The sequence below is a fragment of the Heterodontus francisci genome, chromosome 30 (genome assembly GCF_036365525.1).
Source record: "Heterodontus francisci isolate sHetFra1 chromosome 30, sHetFra1.hap1, whole genome shotgun sequence".
In the NCBI taxonomy this organism is placed as follows: Eukaryota; Metazoa; Chordata; class Chondrichthyes; order Heterodontiformes; family Heterodontidae; genus Heterodontus; species Heterodontus francisci.
The window spans coordinates 57,090,136-57,102,596 of NC_090400.1; the positions used below are offsets into that span (position 1 = coordinate 57,090,136).

The window sequence follows — 12,461 nt, forward strand, 5'->3', positions numbered from 1 at the left end:
TTCTAAAATAATGAATAAAGCTGGACCTCTTGGATTTAGCCCAAATTTGTTAGATCAGCCACTTGTGTATCAAGGCCTCTGATTTCTACTCTTTGGCCATGAATTCTGATTCTGTGATTAATAGCATCTGACGGACAACAAAACTGTTGGGTCAGTGCAGAAAAACTACAATTCATGGGACCAGGAAACCGAGCACCTCACCCTGACCCCAGCAAAACCCTGCATATCATTGTAACAAAGGGTAGTAAAGACAGCAGTTTGAAACAGTATCCTTAATTTGTAATTTATTGTAATGTCATTTATATAGTGCCTTTCATGACTTGAGGATGTCCCAGAGGACTTAACAGGCAAGGAAGTACTTTTGAAGTGCAGTTACTGTTGTAATGTAGGAAATGCGGTTGTTGACTTGTGCACAGCAAGATCACACAACCGCAAAGTGATAATGACCAGATAATCCATTTTTTTAGTCATATTGGTGAGGGATAAATATTGATCATTGACAATTGGAGTTTAACACAGCTTGGCTGGTGTGTGCATAATCAATAAGTAGAAAATGCTGGTTGAAGACTTTTGAGTTTGTCCTTCCACTAGGTACAAACCCACAGCACAAAGATACTATTTTAATGCAGCATTATCTGATAGAGAACAGACCAGGATAGCTGGAAATGGAAACTCTTGCACTGTTGGCAAAGTGGAGGGCTGGGCTTAGTTGATAGCTCATTCACTTCTCAGTCAGAAGGTTCTGGGGTTGAAGCACATACTCAAGGCTGACACTCCAGCACAGCACTGAGGAGGTGCCACATTGTTGAAGCTGTGTCAGAATGAGGGCAGATCTTGTTCCTGGTGCATTAATTAAACCTTTGGTTGTTGCAGGTTAAACTTTTGATGTGTGATAAGGAAAGTGCATTATGTTGTTAAAGGTAGCCTAGATTCTGATTATTGGGATTAATGTAGGAGCTGATCTGCAGACACAGTGTCACATAAAGGCCTACTCGGGTATACAATTTAAACCTGACCTGGGCCCGACCCAACCACATCTAACCCCAACCCGACCTGGGCCCAAGTCCTTTGGTTTTTTTCCCATGTCCAACCCAACTCGACTACCGGAAATTAACAACGCTTACTCTTACTCCCCATTCTCTCCATGACCAAAAGGCAGCACTGCCACTGTGTCCAACCCGGCCTGACCCGAGCCGAGCCGAGACCAAATGCCGGACCCAGTTGAGCGACCTGACCCGAACCTGATACATGTCGTCGGGTCCCGTCGGGTTTGGGTCAGGTGGCCATGCTCTAGTGTCACATCCCAGTGTCCAGCATTAGATGGGGCAGTGAGACATCTTTCCTGCCTCAGAATATGCACAAAATTAAATCAACCAGGAAATGTTAGTTCTTATGTAAACTGATGAAAACTCTGATGGAATGCATTCATTGGTCTCAGTTAATGTTTAAAATACTCCCCTATCAACCCTAGCATTCCTAGTTGTGAGCAGTAGCTTGGTGGTAGTACCCTTACCTCTAAGTTAGAAGGTTATGGGTCTGAAGCCCTCTCCAGGTTTTAAGTGCATAATCTAGGCTAGCACTTCATTGCCATACTGAGGGAGTGTTGCATTGTGGATGAGATAGCCAGTCTCCTAAATGGATGCAAATGTTCCCATGTTACTATTGAAAGCAGTTCTCCCTGGTGTCCTGGCCAACATTCATCTCTCAACTAACACTTTATGCAAATGATCAAATTGCTGAGTAATTCCAGCATTTCCTGTTTTTATTTTAGATTTCCAGCATCCACAATATTTTGCTTTTGTGGCGCAGTGGTTAGCACTGCAGCCTCACAGCTCCAGGGACCCGGGTTCGATTCCGGGTACTGCCTGTGTGGAGTTTGCAAGTTCTCCCTGTATCTGCGTGGGTTTCCTCCGGGTGCTCCGGTTTCCTCCCACAAGCCAAAAGACTTGCAGGTTGATAGGTAAATTGGCCATTATAAATTGTCACTAGTATAGGTAGGTGGTAGGGAAATATAGGGACAGATGGGGATGTTTGGTAGGAATATGGGATTAGTGTAGGATTAGTATAAATGGGTGGTTGATGGTCGGCACAGACTCGGTGGGCCGAAGGGCCTGTTTCAGTGCTGTATCTCTAATCTAATCTAATCTATTAGTGATCAAATTATTGCTAGAGGGAGCTTGAGGTGCAAATTTGTTAAATTTCCCCACATTATAATGGTGACTACACTTAAAAGTAGTTTATTGAGCATAAAGGATGTCCTGAGGTCATGAAAGGTGCTATAGAAATGAAATTCCCTTTTTTTTCTTTAGTGCCCATCAGACACACAATTACACCCAACATGGGTTTGTTTCACACCTAGTCCAGGCCCTATTAACACAGCATCACTCTGCTCTGAATCTGTCAAGAAAGGAGACAGGACTCTATCAGACTAATGGCCATTGTTCTTATCCCAACCAAGGGCTTGTGTATCTCAAGGCAAATTTAAGATACCTTTCACTCCTTAATGCAGTTGCTGTTTTTAGTTGGGATTCCGGAGGTCCGTGAGCTGGCTCCTTGAGTTTACATTGCTAAATCCGGCTCCTTTATCCCTGTGACAGAATCTGTTAGGAATGTAAACTCAAGTTGACAATGGATGTCAGATATATAATCCATTAACATTTACCAGCAGGCTCTGGAGCTCCTTTCATTCAGGGGCCATCCGCCGCCATAAGGTTTGGGTGCCTGAAGCCAGTTCCATGTAGTCTCAGTCACAATCACATAGACACAGGCATGAAGACACACTCATACAGACCCAGCAGGTTCCAGGTTTGATCGCCAGTCTGTGCTACATTTGCTGATCTCAGGATTTGGGGCAGCACAGTTGGATTTAATACCCCTGAACTGGGGGTGGGAAAAATCAGTCTATGTTCCAGTTCCCAATCATTTTCCATTGATCCCCTGATGGAAGTGTGCTGGTCAGGATCAGATGATGATAGGATTGGGCTCAGATTGGGTTCACAGTTGAATACCATCTCAACATTCACAGTCTGGGTGAAACATTGAGAATGACCTGTGCCCGGGGAACAGTCCCTTAAAAACTAGCCTGAAATGTGTTTATTTTGTTAGTTTGTGCAGGTACCAATTGCTTTGCTTTCTTCCCAGTCCTCTTTGTCTATCTTGTCATGTGCCACCTGAGGCTGAGAGAGTGGGCACATATCCAGCAATTGGGCCTCTCAGTGCCAGTCTGGAGCTAATCATCAGACTGCTGATAGATGATAACTCCCTGTGGGGAGCTGTCCCACATCCACTCTCCAGCTTGCCAGTAATGAAGCTGTAATTGGCAACACAAATCACAGAGGACCATGCTGCACTATCAAACCAGAGCTAATAATAACTCAGTAAAATTAAGGTTTGCCATCTCTTCAAACACAATTTTTGTTACACATATAATGGGAATCAGACTGAACCATTTTTTAAATGTAGATGCTCTACTACAAATCTGCAGCATCTCTATCCCACTCCAGGTCAAGACACAAAAATACTTGTCATCTGATCAGGGATCCTTCTCACATCTCTAGTCTCCACCCTCTCTCCATTGCAATCTTCCTCGTGTCTCCCTCTTTCATTAGTGCTCAGTTCTTTACTCTTATTCCTTCTAAGCTCAAAATATCCTGTCCTTTGCACTCTTCCTTCCCCCTGCATTCTCATTGTGCTGATGTCAGGACTCATTGCACCATCTCCTCCTCTAAACTCATTCTTTTCCAGGATTTCCTTCCTCCTGCAATAGCTAGACTTCTAAACCCATACTTGCTGTCACTTATCATAGAATCATTGACTAGTACAGCACAGAAGGAGGCCACTCAGCTCATTGAATCTGCACTGGCTCATTCAAAGAGGAATCCCGTTAGTCCCACATCCCTGCTCTTACTCTGAATTCCTGTAATTTTTTTTCTCCTTCAAGTATTTATCCAATTCACCTTTGAAAGCTGCTATTGAATCTGTTTTCAACACCCGATCAGTCAGTGTATTCCAAGTCCTAACTACTGGTCGCCTCTGGTTTTTTTGCCAATCACCTTAAATCTGTGCCCTCTGATTATCAACCTTTTAGTCATTGGAAACAGTTTCTCTTTATTTATTCTATCCAAACCCTTCATGATTTTAAACACCTCTATCAAATCTATTGGCCTCCTCTGCTCTAAGGAGAACAATTCCAGCTTCTCCGGTCTATTTGTGTTACTGAAGTCCTTCATCCTGGACCTCTGCTAATAAATTTCTTCTGGACCGATTCCAAAGACTTCACATTCTTCCTAATGTGTGGGGCCAGAATTGAACACAACACCCCAGCTGGGGCCAAACTAGTGTCTGATATCAACATCTCCTGATCTACCTCATCTCTTACTTTTAATATTATAAATTTTGTGATGTCTTGTATTATGGCTTCTCATTTTAAATAAAACAATGGTGCCAATTTCAGCTCTGCATCTGTGGCAGGGTTAAAAGGTCTTCACTGACTCCCATTTGTTGAGAAACAGTTGTTGTAGGTGTTTTACTTCATCTTTGGGTCTGTGAAAAATATTACAAATAAAAAAGGGTTTATTGACCTGTATCTGAATCTCACACTCTCCTTCCTCAGACCACCTTGCACCTGAGAGACCTCCTGCTTCCATAGTGGTGGATAAAGGAAACATGAGAATGAAGTCCAGCCCTACATACAATGCAACTTGTGCTGCCTACAGACCTGAACAAGGGAGACATCTTCAGCCTGGTCCTCTATGAATGACTAATTAAAAAGACAAGTCCTCACACCTCTGGTGCAGAGTGCTACAGCCAGATTCACAGTCCCAAGTCCTGGGAGCACTGGCCCTTGGTCAGCACACCAGGAACAGGATTTTAATGCCACAGATGTACCACTGATGGTTATAATCAGTGAGATTTGGAAATTGATGATTATTGGTCTCTTTTACTAATTGCTTGATGGAATGGAACAGTTCCAGATGCAGAGTCCTGACATCTGTGGGCAATTAATCAAACATATAATCAGGTAAATGGATTCAGGTGTAGTCTGGCCAGCTTCCACTGAGGTCACCGAGGACTCCAATCCTCATCTGATTGAGTCATTCAAAAGAGCAGCCACTGTCTCAAAGGTAGAAGCTGAGGGGGTCTCCCTGATGTGGAAATGGAACATGTTGGGCCAGACTAAACCATATGGCCCAGATGTTCCCAGTTTCGATCCCTGTGCTGAGTCAGCTAATCTGAGCCAGAGTCGCTAAACTTGGGCCTCAGTGACACTGGACAGGGGAAGGGAGAACAATATCAAGGGTTGGAAATTATATTACAGCTGAACAGGGTTCTGGTTAGACCCTGTCTGGAGTATTGCATTCAATTCTGGGCACTGCACCTCAAGAGGGATATACAACCTTGGAGGGGGTGCAGGGTAGATTTACCAGAATGATACTGGGGCTAAAAGGGTTAAATTAAGAGGACAGGTTGCATAGACTAGTCCTGTATGTCCTTGAATATATAATGTATAATCCTATGATTATAACCAAACTGTACTCACCTACACTGCTGTTTCACCAAACCACTGCACAATTTCCACTAAGTGTGTGTGAATGTGACTGGAAGCCGACTCACTCACTTAAGTATCAACTCACAATGATTTTAAAGGGAGTGATTTTAATAGCGTCATATTTCATTTATTTCTTCACCTGCCTGGCGAATTGTAACTGACCTGAATCAACAGTTCAGATGTAATTCATACCAGAAATATATATATTTTAAAAATACATGAACTTGTCTTCTCTCTCATTCTGACTGGTCAGCGTGTGCATTTCCAGCACTTTCTGTTTTTATTTTAGATTTCCAGTATCTCGGAGTTCTCTGTTGTAAACAGTGTGATATTACATAATATATAATGCGTTGAAGTTGTTTATAATGCATATATTATACAATGTTCTCGATATATAAATAACAAAGTACGTATTGTATTTATTACCTCTGATTCTGTCACCCATATGATGCTACATTACTCTACAGACTGTTTAACTGGAATAATTCTGTGTAACAGGTTCTAAGTTATTCTACATCAAATATAATAGCATCCCTTATTATGTTATGCCCTAAATAGTTTCTGTATTAATAAAACTGTTAGTCTTGGCTCTATATATTACACAGGAGCTATGCTATTATGCCGAGTGATATATTACATATAATGTATAGTAGCTGGTTACTTCAAATTATCTTGTTATTCCATATCGTAGCCTTTTATTTTTTATAATGTTGATGTAACATCTTTACTCATGCATCACTCTATATCAGACGCTGTAACTTGTGTAATAGCTTTGTTATTCTACGGGCTATATAATATCTGTGTTGTTGTTGATAATGTATAATACCTACACATGTCATATGGTCTTTGTAACCCTATATAATGTACAGGAACATTGGTAATCAATGTAATGTTTGGTACATATTACTTTCCATTGTACACAGTGCCTGTATTAGTCCATAAAGCATAGTCTGTTCTGTTTTATGTACATCTGCATTATTCTATCAATTGTAGAGGGTCTGTTTTAGTCTACAAACAATGCATTGTGCCTTTGAATGATTTTATATATTTTATGTCAATATATATTTTAGATACATTTTTCTAACAGTCACCTTATACAAGGGTGGAATTTCCTGTGAATTTGCTTTACAGTCTAAATAGATTAAACAGTGAATAAAGCAAATACCCAGCATAAAATATCGAGGAAATTAGGGCACAAGTGTGTAAGGCATATAATTGCACCACACACGAATTTATCTCCATCTATTACACCCGTCTATTGATCCCTGTGCCCGAACACATCCTGGTTCATTATAATGGCTCTGCTCCCAGGTTAGAAAAACCTTACATATGAACTTCCTGCAGTTACAGGTGGAAAATTATGCCCAGAATTTTAGGTGCAGCATTTTTCTGGTTTTTATTTCTGATATTTTTAAAGCCATTTTAAACATTTCTCCTCACTGAGAACTGTGCTGTATTTCCTGTTTCTTTGAATACATTTTTATGGCATCAGTAAAAGTTACATTAAAATTTGAAAAGCTTCCCCGATTGCATGGGTCTAATGTGCATGAATGATGGTTAGGTGACTTGAAACTTTAACTTTCATGCTTGAAGAAGGAATAGATGGTGTGAGTTAAATACTTTCCTTGGGCCTTATTTCTTAGCACTGATTTTTATGTTCCAGCGAATAATAGTAGGGCTGGTTTGAAATTGAGATGTAAATTGACCAGAAAAATAGGCGGAGTGATGGACGCAATACCAAGCGGAACCTCACAGTATCACAGAATCATTACAGTGCAGAAGGAGGCCATTCAGCCCATCATGTACGCACTGGCTCTCTGAAAGAGCAATTCCCTCAGTTCCATTCCCCTGCCTTCTCCCCGTAACCCTGCACATTCTTCCTTTTCATATAACTGTCTAATTCCCTTTTGAATGCTTCAATTGAACCTGCCTCCACCACACTCTCAGGCAGCGCATTCCAAATCTTAACCACTCGCTGCGTCAAACAGTTTTTCCTCGTGTCACTTTTTCTTCTCTTACCAAATACCTTAAATCTGGGCCCTCTCATTCTCGATCCTTTCACGAGTGGGAACAGTTTCTCTCTATCTGCTCTGTCCAGACCCCTCATGATTTTGAATACCTCTATCAAATCACCTCTCAGCCTTCTCTTCTCCAAGGAAAACAGTCCTAACTTCTCCAATCTATCTTCATAACTGAAGTTCCTCATCCTTGGAACCATTCTCGTGAATCTTTTCTGTACTCTCTCCAATGCCTTTCCTAACGTGCGACGCCCAGAATTGGATGCAATACTCCAGCTGAGGCCGAACCAATGTCACAGAATAATACAGTGCAGAAGAGGCCCTTCAGTCCATCGAGTCATGCACCGATGCATTAAAGACACCTGACCTATCTACCTAATCCCATTTGCCAGCACTTGGCCCATAACCTTGAATGTTATAACGTGCCAAGTGCTCATCCAGGTACTTTTTAAAGGATGTGAGGCAACCTGCCTCTACCACCCTCCCAGGCAGGGCAGTCCAGACTGTCACCAACCTCTGGGTAAAAAGGTTCTTCCTCAAATCCCCCTTAAACCTCCCGCCCCTCACCTTAAACTTGTGACCCCTCGTAACTGACCCTTCAACTAAGGGGAACAGCTGCTCCCTATCCACCCTGTCTATGCCCCTCATAATCTTGTACACCACGATCAGGTCACCCCTCAGTCTTCTCTGCCCCAGCGAAAACAACCCAAGCCTATCCAGCCTCTCTTCATAGCTTAAATGTTCCATCCCAGGCAACATCCTGATGAATCACCTCTGTACCCCCTCCAATGCAATCACATCCTTCCTATAATGTGGTGACCAGAATTGCACACAGTACTCCAGCTGTGGCCTTACCAAAGTTCTGTACAACTCCAACATGACCTCCCTGCTTTTGTAATCTATGCCTCGATTGATAAAGGCAAGTGTCCTATATGCCTTTTTCACCACCCTATTAACCTGCCCTTCTGCCTTCAGAGATCTATGGACAAACACGCCAAGGTCCCTTTGTTTCTCGGAACTTCCCAGTGTCAGGCCATTCATTGAATACTTCCATGCCACATTACTCCTTCCAAAGTGTATCACCTCACACTTTTCAGCGTTATATACAAGTTGAACATAACTTCCTTGCTCTTGTACTCTATGCCCCTATTAATAAAGCCTGTATGCTTTATTAACCGCTCTCTCAACCTGTCCTGCCACCTTCAATACACCCAAGTCCCTCTGCTCCTGCACCCCCTTTAGAATTGTACCCTTTATTTTATATTGTCTCTCCATGTTCTTCCTACCAAATTGAATCACATCGCATTTCTCTGCATTGAACTTCATCTGCCACCTGTCTGCCCATTCCACCAACTTGTCTATGTCCTTTTGAAGTTCTACACTATCCTCCTCACAGTTCACAATGCTTCCAAGTTTTGTATCATCTGCAAACTTTGAAATTGTGCCCTGTACACCAAGGTCTAGGTCATTAATATATATCAGGAAAAGCAAGGGTCCTAACACTGATCCCTGGGGAACTCCACTACAAACCTTCCTCCAGTCTGAAAAACATCCATTAACCACTACTCTTTGTTTCCTGTCACTCAGCCAATTTCGTATCCATGTTGCTACCATCCCTTTTATTCCATGAGCTACAAGTTTGGAGAATGTAGGAACATGAGGAGGCCATTCAACTCCTCGGCCCAGCATCCAAACTGATCATGCCTGCTCCGTACCCCAGTTCCACCTACCCACCTTTATTCTATATTCCTTGATACACTTACCCTACAAAAATCTACCATTCTCAGTCTTGAAATTTCAACTGATCCTCAGCATCCACAGAGTTTTAGATTCCCACTACCTTTTGTGTGAAAAAATGTTTCCCGATTTCTCTCTTAAATTGCCTTGCTCTAATTGTGCCTCCGTGTTCTGGATTTATCCACAAAAGGAAATAATTTCTCTGATTCTACCCAATTGAATCACTTGATCATTTTAAACACCTCGATTAAATCACACTCAAGCTTCTAAACTCAAGGGAATACAGGGCACGTCAATGGCATTGAGGTGCAGAGTAAAGGGAAATGGACAAAACAGCAGGTCTGGTTGTCTCAGAACTCATACTGACATCCGTTAAGATGTGGTTCCGCTTTTGGTGAGAGCATGCAGCTGACTCAAAACTAAAATTCTCACAGCAACAATTTGTGCCAAGTTGACTGTTCTGCAGAATTGTGCCTGGCAGACTGAAGTGTCAGAACAGAATCAAAGATACCTCAGGTCTATGATAGTAATATGAAGCATTGTTTCAAAGCTGCACATTTCCTGTCACACTCTCCTTCTCCTCCAGAATTCTCCACCTGCTTACTGCTCCTTCGGGTTGCCAACTCTCCAGGATTGTCCTGGAGTCTCTGGAAAATACTGATGCATCCCCAGGACACTGCTGTGAGCAACCCAAGTGAAAAAAGTCATATGGGCGTCAAATAAAATTATATGTTCGTTTCATTTTCATTAACATTTTTTGCTTATTAGTTGTAAAGATATTGGCGATGGAAAAAGTTGTTTGACGGACAGTCAAGGATCATCCAATCACGTAGCGATGAGTCTGTTTACTTTCCAATAGGCTATTGGAAGGTGGGGAGTTGTGAGGATGGACATATCAGGGGACCAATGGTAGAAGAGAAGGGGTGGAGCAGTTGGAAGCAGGAGGTCATGTGCTGAAACCTCCAGGAATACGTCCAACTAGAGTTGGCAACCTTAGTCCAGGTTACCCTCAGGCTCCATGGTTCTCCAGCCTGGAGTTACCTGCAGAGATTCAAACAGTGTCACTAGTTGGTGTGGACACAACCAAAGATGTGTTTGAATAGTACAGCAAGGGACCTATTCCAGTGAGACAGACTGGAAAAAAATGAGGACCTGAAAGAGAAGGCAAAATGATGAGGTGGAGGAAGAAAGAAGAACAGACAGAAAGAGACAAAAAAAGCACAAAGGGAAACAGAACAATGAGAGCGAGTGCGCAACAGAGAGAGCAGAAAGAAACAGAAAACAGTGAGATAAACAGAGAGGAGAGGCAGCAGAAAGAGTTGCTGAAAGATAAAAGGCAACATAGTAAAGGAATAATATAAAAACAGCAAGAAAATATAGGCAGTGAGAGTGTAAACAGAGATAAAAGGACAGAAAAAAGATATACGCACAAAGAGACAACAGAGAACAAAATACATCAGATAAAGGTACAATGTGAGAAAGCAAATAAAATTAGAGAAATAGAATAATAAACAAATCCAGTGCACAGGCAAATGAGGCCTAAAGACAGGCTTCACTAAGCGCTGTGGGGAGTTCAGTTGGTTAAAGCACTCAGACTTTTGCACAGGTCAGTTTTACAATCTATTATTTTTATTAATTGAACTGATCGAAACTAGGGCTTAGCATTAAAACTAGCAGCAAAAACAATGCCCAACATCTCATTACAAAATACAAGAAGTCAGTCACTTTCAGTATTGAACAGAAGCAAATCTAAGGTAGAGGGGTGGCAGGTAACCAGGCCACAATTTACTTACTGCAGCTCAGGAAGACTAACGACAGGTATGAGGAAGAGTTCAATGGCTCCACAGCCTGAATGTCTGTCTTTGATCGTGTGTGTGTGAAGGCCGGAGGCACAGTATGTCTGATAAAGAGTGACAATTCATTTCTGGACCTGACGCTTTTACTGTATTTACACCACAGCCCCTGATTAGGATCTAATCTGGATCAAAGAACGATGGGTGGAGATTCTGTGGTGGCGCCAGTCCATGGTCATGATTCTGTATGTGGTGAGTTCCTGATTTCGAGGGCAGGAGGGAGGGGAGGAAGTGCTGAGCAGATGGAAAAGGCTTAACGGAGTCAACAACAAAAAAAAGTGGATAATTCATGCCTGGCATCTGCCAGCAAGTGGTTATAAAGAAAGAAAGACGTATTCTCATGTCGCGCTTTTCACAACCTCAGGACATCCCAAAGCATTTGACAGTGAATGAGGTACTTTTGAAGTGTAGTCTCTGTCATAATGTATGAAACACGGTAGCCAATTTGCGCATAACAAGGTCCCACAAACAGCAATGCGATAAGTGGCCAGATGATTTTTTTTTATACTGGTTGAGAGATAAATATTGACCAGGACACTGGGGATAATTCCCCTGCTTTTCTTTGCAATAGTAGCATGGGATCTTTTAAGTCTACCTGAGAGGGCAGATGGGGGTCTCAGTTTAACATCTCATCTGAAAGACTGCACCTCAAACAGTGCAGTGCTCCCTCTGTACTGCACTGAAGTGTTAGCCTAGATTTTGTCCCTGGAGTGGACTTGAACCCACAGCCTTTTGAGTCAAGAGGCGAGGGTGATACCAACTGAGTCAGGGCTGACACTGGCAGAAACTGGAAGCAGAGCAGACAGAGGGGAATCTAAAAGAGTGGGGGGAAAAAATTACGCCTTTAAAAAAAAAATTGCAGAAAATGAATAAGTAAATGGTTGATTGATTAGATAAATGTGGAATGAATCCAAATAGAGTCTGGTTAGCTATGGACTGATTGTGAATGGGCATTGAAGTGAATCCAGATCATGTAAATACATAACTGACTCACCCCATGGATGTGTAAATGGATCAAGGTGCAACCAATCCAGCTGGTCCACTTCCACTCCACTTCCACACTGAGATAACTGAAATATAGTGCGTTCATTTAACATGCTTCCCTGCCTAGTGTACGTTGTTCTATTTATTACTCATTTGCACCAAAGGGTTACCTCTCACCGTGACCAAAAACAAAGCCCATGGCGATGAACGGAGCAGGTGCCCCCTTGGCAGGTTGGTTTCCCTGCTGCTTCTGACCATCAATGCTAAATGTAAACAGTGCTTGCCAAACACACCCAGGCCACGCTGGCATTTCATGGTGGG

The 12,461-nt window shown here is 42.4% G+C and overlaps 1 protein-coding gene and 1 long non-coding RNA gene across 2 annotated transcripts in view; one reads left to right on the plus strand and one right to left on the minus strand.

Moving 5' to 3' along the window:
- Positions 1 to 6,506, plus strand: part of LOC137346833 (uncharacterized) — a 42,894-nt gene extending 36,388 nt beyond the window's left edge. Inside the window, exon 2 of the long non-coding RNA XR_010968798.1 lies at positions 4,613 to 6,506. This is a non-coding gene — a long non-coding RNA (uncharacterized lncRNA). The remainder of the gene's footprint in view (positions 1 to 4,612) is intronic.
- Positions 1 to 12,461, minus strand: part of bcas3 (BCAS3 microtubule associated cell migration factor) — a 999,028-nt gene that overhangs the window by 7,203 nt on the left and 979,364 nt on the right. The window lies entirely within an intron of this gene.